General features: G+C 39.8%; 1 long non-coding RNA gene across 1 annotated transcript in view; it reads left to right on the forward strand.

The window, feature by feature from the left end:
* LOC144068769 (uncharacterized) overlaps positions 1-17,974 on the forward strand; it is a 138,222-nt gene extending 120,248 nt beyond the window's left edge. Inside the window, exon 10 of the long non-coding RNA XR_013298304.1 lies at positions 17,884-17,974. This is a non-coding gene — a long non-coding RNA (uncharacterized LOC144068769). The remainder of the gene's footprint in view (positions 1-17,883) is intronic.
* Positions 17,975-18,853: the final 879 nt, after the last annotated feature.

Here is an 18,853-nt window from a genome sequence, read left to right on the forward strand (position 1 = left end):
GCAACATGTTAGAACCCAAAACATAATGTACAATTACACCCGTTCAATATACGGTCATAACTTGTTTTATCTATTCTTTTTACAACTTCGAGAAGTCCTTCTCAACTATTCAACAGGGTAAACAATGAAATATCAATAACGTAAATGTCTTACTATGACCGTCATAGACACTCTACTAATAATGGTAACGGTAATGGCGGCCGAAGGTAGCGTACTAAATGTTACATACAGTGTATATTGCAAACCACAAACTCAACCGGCCTCTACAACAACCAGCATACCTTGAAACACAGGGAGAAATAATCAGAACAGTTATTCGTTGTTGCTTCTCAATCCAACTTTACTGTTATGAGGAAAATCTCCCGTGTTTCAAGCTTGTGCAACAAGGCATCAATAATCGAACACCGACATACACTTTAACACGTCACACTTGCCATGTGGATCAAGGCATCAACAATCGAACATCGACACACATCCAATCCAAACCAGCCGCACGTCCTCAACACGCGATCGCCAATAAATCAAACACTCTAGCATGTCACACATATCTAGTGGAGAAGTATGACATTTGAAATATTTGATTTGGGATGTTGTTTAAGTCGTATAGTAGTATGTTTTACAATATGTATCCATATTTTGGGGTATTTGCAGTACAGTGGTGCGGTTAAGCCATTTACTCTGAAGGTTAAAGAAAATGTAGTCTAAATACTAAGCACGGGGAAAACTTGCAAACTGACTGAATCAAGGGTGCGGCTTATATGCGCACAAATTCGACTTGACTTGCACGAACTGCAAGGTGACAAAGACGAAACGCCATAACGCAAGACAATGTGGCCGATACGGTCATTTGTTTCAAGATAGAGAAAAGATAAACAGATAAAATGCTAAACGATATTTATTTTGATGTCTAGGAATGAAAATCAAGGAAAAAAATCTACCGTATCTTGCGTAAAACGGGAAAAAACTCACTGGTGCCTGCTATTGCTCGCTCAGGGCGCCGCCATCTTACCTAGGGATGACAAACGAGAACCTCAAAGTAAAAGATTTATACTCCCTATCAAAACCATGAATATGGAGGGTAAAATTGTGAAAAGGGGGGTGTCTTACACAAGAAAAATGGTCAAATTCAACGATTTTAAGGCCATTTTAAGGGTACGGCTTATACGCGCATGCGACTAATATGCGAGAAAATATGGTACGTATTTCTCATAAAAATATTCAGCAATTCGTAAGCATTATATTCATGCAAACGTAAAAAGAATATTTAAGATGTACACAAGAAAAATTGTCAAATTCAACGATTTTAAGGCCATTTTAACGGTGCGGCTTATACGCGCATGCGACTAATATGTGAGAAAATACGGTAGGTATTTCTCATGAAAATATTCAGCAATTGGTAAGCATAATCTTCATGCAAACGTAAAAAGAAGAATTAAGATGTATGCATCTTTCTACCGGTCTACGAGCTCCATCCATCCAAGAGTGGAAATTGACATTTTTTGCAGTGTGTGGGAGAAGGCAGAGTAAAGGAAGAAAAAAGGGTATCTGTACCTATTAGCTCCAGAGCTCCCCACTCAAATCCCAGGAGGTTTTCCAACACAATGTTCTACAAACTGATGATCCTGGAGGTCGAGCAGGGTTATCCGCAGCCTCTTAGCCAGACACAGACATCCTTCATCTGTCAGTTCGCAGAGTTCGGATCCAAAACCAGTTCTGCTGGAGGCGGCCTTGCATCTAACGCACTTGTTACCAGTCGTAATGATGTCACAGTGCATCAACATTTCCATTTGACAGTCACGTAAAACCAAACACGTTCGACCAGTGACCTTTCTTGCTTTTTTTTAAATTAGTGTCCTATAACTATATAGCGACCCGACAGCGTGATACATTTGTTTTCGGCTACTTTTTTGTGGGCGGGGTTATAAATAGACGTCATTCATTCTGCGGGAGGACAGGGCGCTTGATAACAATTTTCAGATTGTCAACTCAATATACAGTGGTACCTCGAGATACAAGCTTAATTCGTTCCGGGACTGAGCTCGTATGTCGATTTTTCTCGTGACTCAAACGAACGTATCCCATAGAAATGAACTAAAAATAAATTAATTCGTTCCAACCCTATGAAAAAACACCAAAAACAGGATATTGGATTGGAAAAAAATGTTTTATTTGTTCTAATTCGCTATCTATTAACAAAGTAACACATAACTAGTGGTTTAATATGACTGAAATGTGTTTAATAGTACTAAAATTATACCGATTTCGCAGGGGGGGAGAGAGAGACGGACAGAGAGGGGGGGACTTTTTGCATGGCATCGCGCTCATAACATAAACAAATTTAAATGAACTTGGATTACGATGCAGACACACTTGTTTAATCGAACCTAACCTATTCTCATTTGATTTTGAGCGTTACATTTTTCATGGTAATGATTTATATCACGTGTCAAAGTGGTGGCCCGCGGGCCAAATATGGCCCGCCGCATCATTTTGTGTGGCCCGAAAAAGTAAATGATGAGTGCCAACTTTCTGTTTTATGATGAAATTCAAATGAAGATTGTAAATTATTTCCTGTGTTTCCTCATTTTAAATCAATAATTTCAAACAATTTGTACGAATTTGAATGTCCAAAAATGATCTATCGATTAGCACGATCGAGAAAGCTGTCAATTTATCAATTGATTAATTTTGGCAGCCTAGTTGGTAGACATAACAGCCCTCCGGATGTAATCGAAACTACCACGTGCCCCCCGACAAAAAATGAGTTTGACACCCCTGATTTATATCATCACTGCACACTTGTTGTACTTCTATTGAGCTTTATGGTAAATATGATCAGATTTGGGGAAATCATGGTCTTTTCTCGATGGAAAAATTAGTGCTACTGCCCTTCTCATTGTTAAGAAATGCAAATTTCGCAGACGGGAAACTTTGGGGTTTTTCTTGGGCAAACCTTGGAGTGAAAGTTTCTGAAGTGAGTTTATTCACAGCTATAAATATACATTGCTCCTTAAAAAGCAGTAACTGTTATACAACACATTTAAAATGATTGAGAGTCCCATTGTTCAATATTTCTGACACATAGAATTTCTCACATGAGTTGATGACGTTTTTGAAGGCCCCCAAAATGTACATTATCAGTTTTTCAAAGGATCAAGCCCCTTTCAACCTAGTTAATTCAAAATAATCTCCCACACAGTTTTAAATAGACTTGTGGTGCTCTTCACAATGCCTTCTTCAGTAATGATTTACTGTCAAAATTAAAGCCCGATAGTTGTGTTTTCTAATATGCAATATCATATCAAATGTAAATATATACACAACCATGCCTGAAACCAAATCTCTCCAATTATCTTGGCTGGTTATTTATGTGGTAATCCCTAATATGTTTGCCTTTTTTTAAATTTGCATGAATCTTTGCTCTCCATTCCAATATAAGAAGTTTATTCCTGAAAGGACTTGTCAGTACTCAGATCCTGTTCGAGTGTGTTAATATACGCTACAGTGAAAGGACTATTTTTAATTTCCCCAGATGTTTGGTCTCCCGTGACTTGCAATGCTTCTCGCGCCATCATCCCTAGAGGATGACAGCCAGATTGCACGTTTTTGCACCATTTGTCTACATGCTGCCTTTGTCCTCTGATTTGAAGCTTTTTGCTTCCTTTTAATATGATCGGTGGGCATGAACATGATGTCTTGTCATTATTTGAAGGGGTTTTTATTTTTGGAGGCCAAGTCTGATAGCTTAGCAATTTTCTACTTTAAAGGCTTGTTCAATTTTTCTGTCCAAAATAATGAATGTACAGCGACATTGTCATGTCATGTTATATTCTACTCAATAGGTTCATGTTTTACATTTAAGCTGAAGAAGCATTGGCTGTTATTGACTGGGATAGACGTCCAAATTATTTGAATTGGGTGAGGATTGTGAGTTTGAAGTTTAGAGTTGTTTTCCTATTTACTTTTTTGTAATCCTATTTTTAGTACATTTTTCAATTGGAAAACAGGAAAACAGTGGATATGACTGTTTAAACTATAGAATATATGTTAAAAGAAAAAAAGGGAAAAACTCAACTTTTTCATCTAGTGTTTTTTTTAATGTTGACATTTTTATTGTAAAGTGATAAAATAGTTTTTTTAAAAGTCAAACCTGAGCATTTACTGCCAATCCTTGGGGTTTAAATGAATTGGACGGCTCTCACGATCAATGGTAAGCAATGACTTAAACACCACCAAATTTAAAATACAGTGCTCGCAGAGACATTACAAAGAGGGAGTTGCGACCAGAGACATTACACGAGGGAGTTGCGGGGAGAGAGACAGTGGCCATGATGTTCTTAAGAGCAGCATCTCGCGTCCTTTTGTCTGCTCGTATATCAAAATTAGTCTCGTATCTCTAGATAAATATTTGCCCGAAATTTTACCCGTATCTCGAATTGCCTGTATGTCGGGCCACTCGCATGTCGAGGTACCACTGTATATTACTTTTTTTATTAGGGGACATAGGCAGAGCACATTTTTCTACATTTATTCATATGGTATTCATTTTGGTTTTAAATATTTTATGAATTTATCTTGTTTGTAAATCATTCCGGATCATTTGAATGAAAACCTGGGATTTGGGCTATAACATGTGGAGGCAATGTTTTAGGGGGAAGGCTAGAATCTGGTTACAGTACATATTGCTTGCACATTAGCGAAATCGCCTGCAAATATGTCAACCTTGTAAAATGGTATGACATAGTGGCATACTAAGAAGTGATTTTGGTATCCTTGTGAGCCAAAATGGCTGATGAATGTGCCTGTGTAGTGGCCCACACTGGAGAAATGGGGCAGTGACAGCTGATCCAGCATTTTTCTCCCATTTATGCAGTACCTCAGACCTTATAAGTTGACCATGGAGACTTCACAGCTCATGAAGCAAGTCAAGGGTGCAGTCAAACTCCCCCATAAAACCACTCCAAGTCACGTTTGCTGCATTGTTTCTGGACAAAAAGCGGCAAATTGCCCCGCCATGAAAAATATGCGTTAAATGTAATGCTATAAACCGCTATTTTGAGGCGGGGCTGGGGGCGAAAAGAGGCTCGGCCGCCGCATCGCGTTAAAGAAGGCTCGGGGTGTTTACAGTCTCAATTATGTCTGCGCCCGCACTTGTTTATAGCCGGCTTTTGGGAATATTCCGAAGGCGTTTCATGGTGACATTTTGTGATGCGTTCCGCCGTGGGAGAAAAGGCCACGGAGGGCAGGGGAATTTATTGACTGAATTTCACACTTATAAATGGCTCTTTTACAAGTGACATAAAGAAAATGATATGTCCTCTGCCGAGGCGGCGCACATCCGTGAGCTTGTTCCGTGCAGCGGCAGCAGTCACGGCACTTATCGTGAATAACGTCTCGCTCGATAGACTATAACTTGGCTTCTGATAAAGATTGCAGAGCGAATGGAAGATTACGGCCCAGTCTTTTTAGTACCTGCAGCATTTCTGTCGGAAAGTAGCGCCAAAGAAATATCCCGCTCGTGTAAAGTTCACTTTCATTGTCTTACAATGCCGTGCAGATTTTAAAGTCGCAGCCAGCAGAATTAAAAATGATACTCATCTCAGAAAAAAGCCACGCACAAAAGAGGCCGCTATCTCCTCGCAACAGTACATATGCCAGCAAAAAAAAATTATCCTGAGGCTTTCGGAATGGATTGAAGTGTTCTAAATGGGGAAAAACTTGTGTAATAAAAAGTGTAATCTGTAATCCACGCATGTGTAAAATTTCTAAACAAGCATAGGTGATTTACCAATACAAATTTGAACTGCCAGTTTCGTATTTTTAGCCGCAGTGTCAGTAACGAGTGTTATTTCTGTATTTTACACACACAAAGGACGCACCGTTTTTATAGACGCAGTCAGGCATGGCAAAACATACACCTTAAACATACGGACACATGCTAAAAACACCTTTTTAAAAAGGCAACGGAAGCAAAATTGAGTTCGGTTGTACTTTATTTAGCCATTTTGCAGTGTACTCGCGTCATCATCACCCACAAATCCATCAAAATCCTCTTTCTGTGTCCGAATTGAACAATTGTCCGAATGAGTCATAGAAAACACAGAGTTTTATACGTTCGTCCAGGCGGCCACAATATATAGTTGAAATCCAAAATAAATGTTTGCTAAGGACATTATGACAATGAAAAATGTATTTGTGTCAAAATATTCATTCATTTCAAATTTGCTAGTACTTTACTGTAACTTGTGATTACGTTTTCTTGGTTATGCCATTTGCATTGGCTTTAAAGTTTGTGAGCTTTAATACCAAATCTATTTACAGCTAATCACACCCACAACAGTAGCCAAGAGCGTCATGCATCAGCCCCATGGGTGGGCTTTTAAAAATAGTTAAGTCTCACAGTGCAGTTAGATAATAACAGGTTATCATCTTTAAATGTCTAATGTCTTGAAATGACCATGTTTATTCTTCATATGCTAAAACATGCAAATTTCCATTAATTCTCGATCATGCTGTGAGGGAGTCAATTAAACTCGCTATCCCCATGACATAAGAAGTCCTATTTTTATCCTTCATGATAATTATAGTTTAACGTTATTTATTTATTTTTTAAACAATGATTTCGGCATGAAACCCCCACCCCAAAGTTAAAACAAAAAAACAAAAAAATGCAGGTGTTTGATACAACTTGTTGCTTATTTGTATCACCCTGGGATAGGTCACAATCAACATATTAAAAAATTGCATGATGTGTACAGTGGTACCTCGAGATACGAGCTTAATTCGTTCCGGGACTGAGCTCGTATGTCGATTTTCTCGTAACTCAAACGAACGTTTCCCATTGAAATCAACTAAAAACTAATGCATTTGTTCCAACCCTCTGAAAAAACACCCAAAACAGGTTATTGGATTGGAAAAAATGTTTTATTTGTTCTAATTCGCCATCTATTAACAAAGTAACAAATAACTAGTGGTTTAATAGTATAGTAAAGCTTTTTGCACGGCAACGCTGTCGTAACAACATAAACAAATTTAAATGAACTTGGATTACGATGCAGACACACTCAAAAATAAGTTTAATCTAACCTAACACTAAACATAATTCTAATTTGGTTTGACATTTTGATACCTTTGTTCTCCCGTGTTGGCTCTTTTTGCTCCGCCTCCACACTGACTTTCAATCAATATCGAGGGTTGTTTGAGTTTGTATTCCCTTCAAAATATTCCCAAAATGATGCACACAAATGTCCTCGCAATAGAATAACGCACAACCACTTGCAAACGAGAAGTAGTATATACGCCATTCGCACTGACTAACGGGAAAAAAAACACTGAAAAAAATGCAACGCTCCGCCCAGTGCTCGCAGAGACATTACACGAGGGAGTTGCGACCAGAGAGACATTACACAAGGGAGTTGAGAGACAGTGGCCATGATGTTCTTATGAGCATCATCTCGCGTCCGCTGTCTGCTCGTATTTCAAAATTTGTCTCGTATCTCAAGATAAATATTTGCCCGAAATTTGACTCGTATCTCGAATTGCTCGTAAGTCGGGCCACTCGTATGTCGAGGTACCACTGTATAAAAAATTGCATGATGTGTACTAGGAAAATAGGGCTATTTGTCGCATTTGAAAAAAAATCAATAGTATTAATAGAGTTCGCTGCCGCACACAATTAATAGACAAAGTCTAAATGATGGCAAATGTCCTCAAACGTGTTGGGAAAGGCACAGCGAAGACTTGAAAATTGAAATGAAAATGCTTGTTGAACAAATGTAATCATGAGTTCCATTTCTCAGCTCAGCGGCTGCTCGCCCCCCTTGGTTACGGTTGCTATGCCGGTCAAGTCTCATAAGAGGCACGTGGACGGATGGGTGGTCATATGACTTGGACAATGTTCAGCCGAGCTGGGACTCTGTGCTTGCATTATACTGGGATTGTGGCTGGGGAGTCGCTGCCTCATATTGTTTCTACCTTTTGAGATAAGACTATAGTACGTGCCTGTAAGAGTCAGAGTTGGTCAGGGGAGGCTCAGCGAAAGGTCACAGCTGAGCCACCTGCTGGAGCTTAAAGCATTTGGAGCCATTGATTTTCATCTTAATTATTGGACAGCAGCGCTCTGTCCTTTGACTTGTTCATTATTCGTAACATTGAAAAGACACGAAAAAGCTTACTGTCCAAGTTGAAATTAACGTCAAGTGTCCTTCATTGGCTTTTTATGGGCCTGGGCTATGGCGATGCAAATTTCAATTTCCTTATTCATAATAACATGCCCTACTTTGTATCCGTGACCGGGCGTTTTGTTGAAAGACTGGTTCGCGGGCCGCTTTACCGTCAACTTGATTTCACGTGGGCCGGACCATTTTAGATATAATATTTAGATTTTTTAATATAAATGGATTAAAAGAACTGGATTAAAAGCCCTGAATATTCAGTTTTTTATAGATCTAAAACAATGTTTATTTTAGCTTTTTTTATATATTTTTAGATTTTACAAAATGATTTTTGAACTAAAAACACAGACAAAATGGATTAAAAAATTACAATTATTGATTTAAAAGGGGGGAAAATCTGGAAATTTAATATACATCTATACACTTCCTTTTAATTTGATCCTAAAACAGAAAGTTGGCACTCATGATTTACTTTCCCGGGCCACACAAACTGATGCGGCGGGCCAGATTTGGCCCCCGGGCCGCCACTTTGACACACGTGATTTAAAGTATCCAATATGATAAATTGAGCTATTCCGGTTTTCTTTCGGTCCATTTTTTCCGATTCTAGTCATTCACGGTAGTTGCATGTCATATTTAATGCTGCCACAAGAGAGCAGTACATCCACCCAAATCAAATACAACTAAAAACAACCCTTTCAAAACAAACCATCACATCGCCACTACAATTTAACAATTCATCGAAGCGGCCAAATTGAATTGGAATATATTTTTTCATAGGATTCCGCGATTGAAACAATTCATCCTTCTAATCGTCATACCCCAAGTTACCTTGCTGCTAGCCCTCCCATTCAAAATAGCTGAGACGTCCATGTCTGTAAAAAACAGTTTCATACGCAAAGTTAGCTACGCTGTCATGTATGATGCACCACACATATCTCCGCAAGATGATTTCCATCTAGCAGCCGGTCAGATGTCAAAAGCATGGCGCCACCAACTCGGGTTTGAACACTTTTCGATATTTCCCATTGCTTTTCCCAGTCGGGGGAGAGTTAAACATTTGTATTCGTCATCATATCCTCTTCCTCGCCAGCCTCGTCTCAGGTGCAGTGGCATAAAAAGCAAAGTTTTGGTCTTTTTCTTTCACCGTGAGAGAGGAGAGGCTTAGGAATATCGCCCGAGGATGTTTCGTATCCTTCCTGGGTTCACGCACACTTGTGCGTCTTTTTCAACCTTTTTTTTTCCGCCTCCACCCTAATCACTCATCTTTCCTCTTATCTCACTTATATCTCTCCCTTTCAAGTCGTCCTTTCTTCCTATCTTCATCTTTATCTCCCCTCCACAGCAACGCTCCAAGTCTTTATCATTTCTTATTTATTAAATGCTAAACAATCACTTGTTTTTCTTACATGTGGGAGACCATTTATTATTTATTCCATCACCCTAATAGGTAAAACAAAGGACATGTGACTGACTAAATATGTTCGGAGCGTAGAATAAATGTATGAAATATCCTTTGAGAAATCTTTCATGATCAAATAATACTTTTGTTTCACAACAATGATATCGGTGTTAAACCAGAGCATATTGAGGGATCTGTACATCATAATGTCATTTATTATTGATTCCAACATGGCAATAGCCATTGAAATGAAAGCTCAATTTAGCAAATGTGTCTTTATTTGTTGTTAGATATGCTTTATGCTTAGAGCAGAGTGGAAAAATGCACTCAGTCAATGTTAAAATAATCGTTTTTTTTGGCTAATGTGGTCGTTGGTGATATTTCTGGCCCATCCGTTGCCCACTACTTATTTTAATCTTAATTGTTTTAGGTCAATATCCTCAAGTGTTCATGAAAAAGGCTGAAAACGATCTCGAGAGGAAAAAAAAACACCTGTGCTCTTGCTCCAAGCTGTTCGGCCAGGCGACAAATGCACGAGTCTTTTCACATGGTGTAGAAAACAAATATGAACGGCAACGCACTCGTAACATAACATAAATAAATTTAAATGAACTTGGATTATGATGCAGACACACTCAAAAATAAGTTTAATCAAACCTAACACTGAACTTAATTCTAATTTTGTTTGACATTTTGATACCTTTCTTCTCCCTGGTTGGCTCTTTTTGCCCTGCATCCACACTGACTTTCAGTCAATATCAATGGTTGTTTGCTGTTGTATTCCCTTCAAAATATTCCCAAAATGATGCACACAAATGTCCTCACAGGATAACGCACGACCACTTGCCAACGAGAAGTAGCATATATAACTCTCGTATTAGCGATCGCCTCGCCATTCGCACTGACTAACGGGGGAAAAAAACACTGAAAAAATGCAACGCTCCGCCCAGTGCTCGCAGAGACATTACAAAGAGGGAGTTGTGACCAGAGACATTACACGAGGGAGTTGCGGGGAGAGAGCCAGTGTATGTCGAGGTACCTCTGTGTATTACTTTTTGATTGGGGGACATTAGCAGAACACATTTTCTACATTTATTCATATGGTATTCATTCTGGTTTTAAATATTTTATGAATTTATCTTGTTTGTAAATCATTTCGAATCATTTGAATGAAAACCTGGGATTTGGGCTATAACATGTGGAGGCAATGAAGCAGAGCACATTTTCTACATTTATTCATATGGTATTCATTTTGGTTTTAAATATTTTATGAATTTATCTTGTTTGTAAATCATTTCGAATCATTTGAATGAAAACCTGGGATTTGGGCTATAACATGTGGAGGCAATGTTTTAGGGGGAAGCCTGAATCTGGTTACAGTATATATTGCCTGCACATTAGCGAAAAAGCCTGCAAATATGTCAAACTAGTAAAAATGCTATGACATAGTGGCATACTAAGAAGTGACTACTTGCCAACGAGAATTAGTATATACGCCATTCGCACTGACTAACGGGAAAAAAAACACTGCAAAAATGCAACACTCCGCCCAGTGCTCGCAGAGACATTACAAAGAGGGAGCGTGTGTTTCAAAATTGTACTTAAAACTGTTAAGGCCATGGATGCACATGTATTGCAATCAGGTGGCAACAACTGCCCTCTCCATGCACATCTTGAGTGGCTCCCCATAATGCCGCTTGTTCCTCTGTTGTCTCATTATGCTCTCTTGTGAGTCCTCGTTGAAAAGCCTGCGATGATTATGCAAATTCGCCATCAGAAAGCCGCGTGGATAATTATCTCGACCGAGGAGAAGGCGGCAAATGTGAAAATGCAGTTAAATTTTGTCCATCGTGCTTGTTTTTGTGCTTTTTTTTACTGCCATTACTTGCGATCTTGTAGTATGTCCAATCAGGCTGGAATGCAGTTGTGCCAAACTGATCGTTGTAGTTACGGTTTCCTTTCAAGGTCGATTACCAAGGGCTGCCACAATTCCTTTATTATTAAAAAACTCATAAATTGGCAAATGACGCAAATGCTAGTTTCATAGTCGAATTGCCAAGCAAAGAATTTTCCAAAACTTTACGAAAAATACAACTTTTGATTGTTTTTTTTTAAATTAAAAATACCGTATTTTCACGACTATACAGCGCATTGTATTTTTACAATTTTAGTATTGGTCCATATATAAAGCGCACTGGATTATAAGGCGCCCTGTCTATTTTGGAGAAAATCTAAGACTTTTATGTGCGCCTTATAGTCGTGAAAATACGATACCTCCGTTTTGTCATTTTGTTAAAAAAAGGTGCATTATTTCCGAACGTGAAGTCCATCCACATGATTTACGGACCATATAAAATGATCTTGAGGGCCAGATCTGGCCCCCGAGCCGAACATTTGATACGAGTACTGTCACGTGCACAGCCACACAGGATATCCATAAACGAGCGTCTACTTCTTTAACCATCAATAACATTTTTTGCTTAACTAGGATGTCCTTGCATGGAACTGGCTTGCCCATTTTCGGAAAACTTTAAACCTTAAATCGCCTCCCCTTTTTCAAAGAATTCCACCCAAAGCAACGGAAAAAAAAAAACTACTGTAGAGTTTACCTCCGAGATTGGCTTTTGAAATGATCTATTTCCATTGTTGTAAAGAAGAAAGGCATTTCATCTCCGAGCAATCTGAACGATAGGTGGAAAAATAAAAACACTTGGAACTCCGTCGGGTGCACGGCCGCAGTCGTCGAGGGTGCAAACACGGCATCAATCATCGGCACGAAATGTCGACGATGAGGGGGAAAAAAACAAAAACGAAAATAAGTCAATTTGTCAGGAAAGACGGCAAACTTCCTGGAGTTCTTAGAACCGCCTGGAATGTTGCCAGAGCAAACGGAGTTTGAGCAAATGCCATACGCCATTCACCTCTCCATTTCATTCCTAACGTTATTATGCCGGCTAATGAAATAATCCCGCAACAATGCACCGCCTAATGCTCTAATCAATGCCAATTAAAGTGTGATTCTTTCCTACTGTTTGCTATAACAAAAATACACAAATCATCAGGCCGCCTCGGCCGGCGCCTCCTCTTCTGCCTCCATTTCATCTCGACGCATGTCGGACAACTAATAAACTAGCGAGACACCTAAATGGGAAAAAGGATTTAAGAAACACAGTAGAAGGCGCGCAGATGAGCTGAGGAGGGCTTGTGCTCATCTCAGCATGTCTGAGGACCATTAAAATGCTTAATTACCGCCAGGCGTCGAGCGTAACGAGCAGAGGCGGTGCAAAAGATGGAGTCGCAACGTCACCGAGCAAAAAAAACAATGAAATGCAAATGCGTTGATTCAATTTCAAAATGGCAGTGTCACATTATATAGTCCGACCTTGAAAAACTGCTTGTAAAACCAAGAGTTGAAAAGCATAGTGTAGTGAAACCGCTTCTGAAAAATGATCAGCACGTATTGCTAGCTCCGAGGTTTGACGGTCAGATGGATTGTTTTGCGGTTGATGGAGGTCTTCTTTGAAAATTTAATGAGATCATTTGAATAGGAATTGTAGGAGGAATAAATATAAGGACTAATGACTATGTGCTCCAGTGAAGTGAGTTATTTGCAGTTATTTCATACGATTAGTGTTTGTTATCAAAATGTGCAGTGAAACAAGTAAATGTGTATATATGTGTGTGTATGTATATTATAGTTGTGTGTGTGTGTGTATTCTTGATGTTCCAATCCGCTACTCAGCATTGCCATCGGATTCGATCACAATGCTACCCCGCCCAGACCGCTTTGTCCAATGATTGACCATGTTTGTAGTCTGGGGTTATTGTCAAATCATGGGACATTTGCAATGTCAACAGGGCTCCATTGTACAGTGGTACTTCGACATACGATCTTAATCCGTTCCGGGACTGAGATCGTATGTCGAGCTTTTCGTAACTCGAGCGGACGTTTTCCATTGAAATAAACTGAAAACAAATTAATTAATATATACAGACACTCAAACATACGTTTAATGTAACTTTACACAAAGCTGAATTCTATTTTTTATTTATTTTTACCTTCGTTCTGCGGGTTAGCTGTTTGCCACGCCTCCACCCTCACGTTCACTATCGATGGGCTGTTTGCTGTTGTATTCCCTTCAAAATATTCCCAAAATGATGCACACAAATGTCCTCACAATAGGATAACGCACGACCACTTGCCAACGAGAAGTAGTCTTGAATGAGCGATCGTGGGAGCTAACAGGCTAAGGAAGGAATGACAGCCTACCCACGTATTAATTGTGGGTAATGAAGTTTTATTCTGAGAAAGGGTGCCATTGCCTATTGGTGTTGTGTGCACGAGTATACTTCATTACCCAGAAAGCCCTCTTTTTGCCTGCGCATGCGCGTTGTGCGTTTCCTGGTCGATGCGTAGGAGAAACTCGTCTGAATAAATCGTTCAGTTCTCGTAGATATCTGTTATACACGAAAGAGATGCGGCAAAAAAAGACAGTGCACTACAATGATAAACAGCCTCTCGTCATGGCCACCTGGCTTTCTCGCATCTCGAAAAAATTTCTCTTATCTAGGGCGAATTATTTGATCAAAATTTTCATCGTATCTCGAGCATCTCATAGGTCGAGCTGCTCGTAGATCGAGGTACCACTGTACTTTGGTCTGGACCTAAACACGCCAACTACTGGTACTTCTCGTGCTAGGTTGAATCTCTTGCTACAATCATTTTACAAGACTCGCAGTGTTGTAGGAAGTTCAAAGCAAAACATCTGCCCATTTCTTCTTTGCCAAATGTATGACCATTCAATTCCTGAAACAGAGTCATTTTCTGTAAAACATCACAAGTGCAACCAGCTAGCAATTAACAGGGTCCAAACCCTGTCTTCACTTTGTTTCCCATAGATGAGCTTTTGTTTTTTTCAACAGGGACGATGGCAATTTCTGGCTAGAAATGTGGCTTTCATCTTATTGTCCTGAAGAATTTGATTTTCTGCCACCTTGGGGGCCGACGTTTTCAGAAAGTGTCCCCGTTATCAATGTCACTCAGGATGCGGAATTGAGCAATTGAGTCGCGCCTGAAATCCAAGCGTGAGATTTGCCGACAAGAGTTACTGGGACAAAAGAGGGCTTGGGGAAAAGTTTGGATTTTTTCTTTTGTCACTGTGATTACAGAGTGGCGGATTAGATTCGGTCCTGAAGCAGACGCCGTTTGCCTCATTAAGCAATTAGCTTGAAGTGCGTCGGAGGCAGTTAGAACACATGCTTGGAGGTCAACCACTGAGGACTGAGTCAGCACTGAATGTCACTCTGCTGGACGCAGTTACTGAACCCAGTGGTGTTCCAACTCCACCGCGGGGGCAACGGAGGCGCCGCGTTAGCTAAGTTGACCGTTGAGGTATCACATTAGCACATCTGGCTGGGAGAAAACGAGAACACTTAGATCTGCAGGTGCTATGTGATGCGACTAATGACTCGGTGGGAATTGCTGCACAGTGTAGTAAGCAAAAACGCAAACAAGCATACATGGAATACAATAGGGCCACCCACAAGGCAGTATCACTCACCTGTAATTATTAAACATGGAGCCCCGTATTACATGCACCACTGGCAATTGTACTGCAGCAAATAAGGTGAGAAAGCGAGATGTCGCATCAATACAACAACAAAAATCCAAATCAATGCTACATTTACCTTCCTTTCGGTCGGTGCTATCCAAGCTATTACGTTAGTCCTGCATGGCTTTTAATCTTAACACGTGAAGCAAACAGAAAAAGGCACTTCCCTCATTGATTTGTGCAAGGAAAGGGCGTCATCAAGCTGACCTTGACCATATGCTCACCTCCATTATTGAGTCCTCTACAGTAAATGTGAGCAGCAAAGAACAAAGTATGTTTAGCGTGTGTTCACTGTTGCGTGATAGCAAATGAAAGTAGTGCATACTAGAGGGAATGGCCGACTGTTACTAAGGGAGATCTCACAAGGCATGTGGTGGAGTGAAGACCTACATCAAGGAAAAGCATTTCATGAAAATAATCACACTAAGAGGGCTGCAAATCTGTACACGTGTCAGCTTATTACAGGCGTAGAAGCTAGCTGTTACAGCTCATCTAGAGGGCAAATTTATGGAAATATGTCCGTGAGTTGAAGGTTAAACTATAAAATACCACAAAACACTTATTGGCCTTGGACCAAAATAGATGCTTGATTTGTTTGACCCCTTGGGTCATCCAAAATTGCTATTGTTCACTGCATTGTATTCATAACTGCACATATACCGTATTTTCACGACTATAAGGCACACTTAAAAGTCTTCAATTTTCTCCAAAATAGACAGGGCGCCTTATAATCCAGTGTGCTTTATATATGGGAAAAAAATTAAAATGTGTCATTCATTGAGGGTGCGCCTTATAATGCGGTGCGCCTTATAGTCGTGAAAATACTTTTCAGTGATATGACTGTTGACTTGATGTGACTTATGTATCATTTGATTTGTGTTTTTTTGTCTTGTTTTTTTAATGTGACCACATACAATGATATTGTGTTGGATTGTGTAACATGCTCAAAATATTATGCTAACAAGATTACCTGTAAGTTGAAAGACAAAAATAGGGAAAATAGCAGTTATTATAACGAAACAGCAGGGAAACCATTAATACCTCCCAAAAATTATTTTTTTCAATTCCTTTTTTAAATGAAATATTTGGTGTTAGGGGAGGAATATTTACGCGGAAACAGTATTTTTTTTAGTATTCTGTACACTTGTGAAGTCTAACTTAAAGGGTGTAACCTCAAATGTCTGATTCCGGATCGACCCATATACAGTGTTAATGCCCAAATTTTAAATACCTGGTCACAGCGATCATGCTTAAACCTCCAGAGACTGACATGTTGCGTCCAAATTAGGTCAGCTCTCCTGGAGTCTTTTGCTTCTGACCTGTTTCACCTGTGAGCTTATCATAGCTGTGAGACTGCCGCCGCGGCCGCTCAGTACAAGCAAACCTGTCAGCTCAAGCCGGCTCAACTCGTCCGTGCCTAATACCTGCTCCTGTACACGCCAGCAGCATTAAACATGAAACTATAGTCGCTCTCGAGCCGGTCTGAGAGAGGAGCCCGTACACCCAGTGTGCTTTATCGCTAACTCTTGACAGAATTCTGGCAGCAACTGAATCACTTTAGCCAACAGAGGGGCCAGCCTGTGAGAAGCTGTGATCTGATTTTATGCTGTGCGCGTTGCCAGAGTAAGGAGGTGCTGAGGAATTGAGCGCCTGGAGCACCTCATCTCATCCAGCAAACCCGCTTTGGAACTTTTTCCTTCCTTGACCTCTTTCTCTGCACAACATGCTCGAGTCGTCAGCCACATGCCAGAAAAACCAAAGCCAAACTAGCTGGTAGTTTTACTAAACTCACTGATACGTTGTGAAAAGTATGGTAGAAAAAATATGCAAACCTTGACTATGATGCAGTTGTGAATGTGTGTGTAGGGCTCCCTCGATTGACTATTTTAAGACATTGTCGACATGAAAATTGTCAGTTTTTTTAAGTACTGTATTTTCTCGCATATAAGCCGTATTCTTCGCTAAAAAAAATTATGACTGAATGCAGGGTGAGGGCTTATATGCGCACAAATTAGACTTGACATGCACGAAACTGCAAAGTGACAAAGACGAAAACGCCATAACGCAGTGGTGTCAAACCCAGTTTGGTTGGCGGGCCACATTGATGGTGACCAGATCTGATGTGGGCCGGACCATTTTAGATATAATATTTAGATTTTTATTTTTATAAATGGATTAAAAGAACTGGATTAAAAATCCCTGAATATTCAGTTTTTTATAGATCTAAAACAATGTTTATTTTAGCCTTTTTTTATATATTTTTTAGATTTTACAAATTATTTTTGAACTAAAAACACAGAAAAAAATGGATTAAGAAATTACAATTATTGATTCAAAAGGGGGAAAATCAGGAAATTTAATATACATCTTTACTCTTCATTTGAATTTGATCCTAAAACAGAAAGTCAGCACTCATGATATACTTTCCCGGGCCACACATAATGATGCAGCGGGCCAGATTTGGCCCCCGGGCCGCCACTTTGATACGTGCCAAAACGCAAGACAATGCGGCCGACGAAACGCCATAACGCAAGACAATGCGGCCGATATGGTCATTTATTTCAAAATAGAAAAAAAGATAAACAGATAAAACGCTAAACCAAAAATAAACCATATCTTGCATAAAACCTCTTACTTGTGCCTGCCATTGCTCGCTCAGGGCGCTGACATCTTGTTTTTATTTCTTGTTCGACAGTGACAACTATTGCAGTAATATGAACCATCGAAAGAATCAAGATATTTCAACATCGGAAGCAATATTGCCACCACAACGTCTTCAATTTCTGGTAAGAAAATTGTCATTTCTGTCATTAAAAGGCATTAGGTTCTCGTCAAGATAGACTTTTTTCAAATTGAACAATTTGATAGTTTGCATTTACAAAGACAGGCATATTAACTTAAGATATTGACCCAAATAATGTGCAATGCAGCAGACGATCCTTTCAATTCATGCAGTATCTCAGAAATACCACGTGAGAGGATTTTTCTGAAGATTTTCCCTTCAAAGTAACACAATTGTACTCCCCATAAAAACCACGAATATGGAGGTGAAAATTGGGAATCAGGACGGCGTCTTATACAAGAGAAATTGTAAAATTCAACGATTTTAAGGCTATTTTAAGGGTACGGCTAATACGCGGAGGCGGCTTAGATGCGAGAAAATACGGTCATTTTTAGCAGTACTTTTTCTCTTATTGAATTGAATTAGAATCGTATCATTTTTAAAATGAAATAAATAGCGACATGGTGGGCATGTGGTTAGCACGTCCGCCTCTCAGTTCTTAGAGGTACCACTGTACTTTGTGGTTGCCCAGATATAAAACTTCAGGCTGTAGCCACCCATTAGATTCCCTTTCAGGACATGATTAAGCTCTATTTAGACACATTTATTATAGGGGCGTATGGCTTGCACATAACCTCATTTTATCCTGCGCTGCAGCGGTTTTGATTAGCAACATTAAAAAGTTACTGCTGTTTGTACGCTTCACTGCCCTGCGGCAAACCTGGAACTATACCGGTAAACTTGATTCGCTAATTCCACGAAAGAAAAGTGTCGTTGATGTAAAACTGGGGAACCTCTGCGGACGCTCGGGGTCGATTCCTCACAAAAGTCAGCGAGCCATCCTCATCATTCGGTCGCGCATCGCTCATTTCTTGACAGCAGA

This window comes from Stigmatopora argus, chromosome 23 (assembly GCF_051989625.1).
Source record: "Stigmatopora argus isolate UIUO_Sarg chromosome 23, RoL_Sarg_1.0, whole genome shotgun sequence".
Classification (NCBI taxonomy): Eukaryota; Metazoa; Chordata; class Actinopteri; order Syngnathiformes; family Syngnathidae; genus Stigmatopora; species Stigmatopora argus.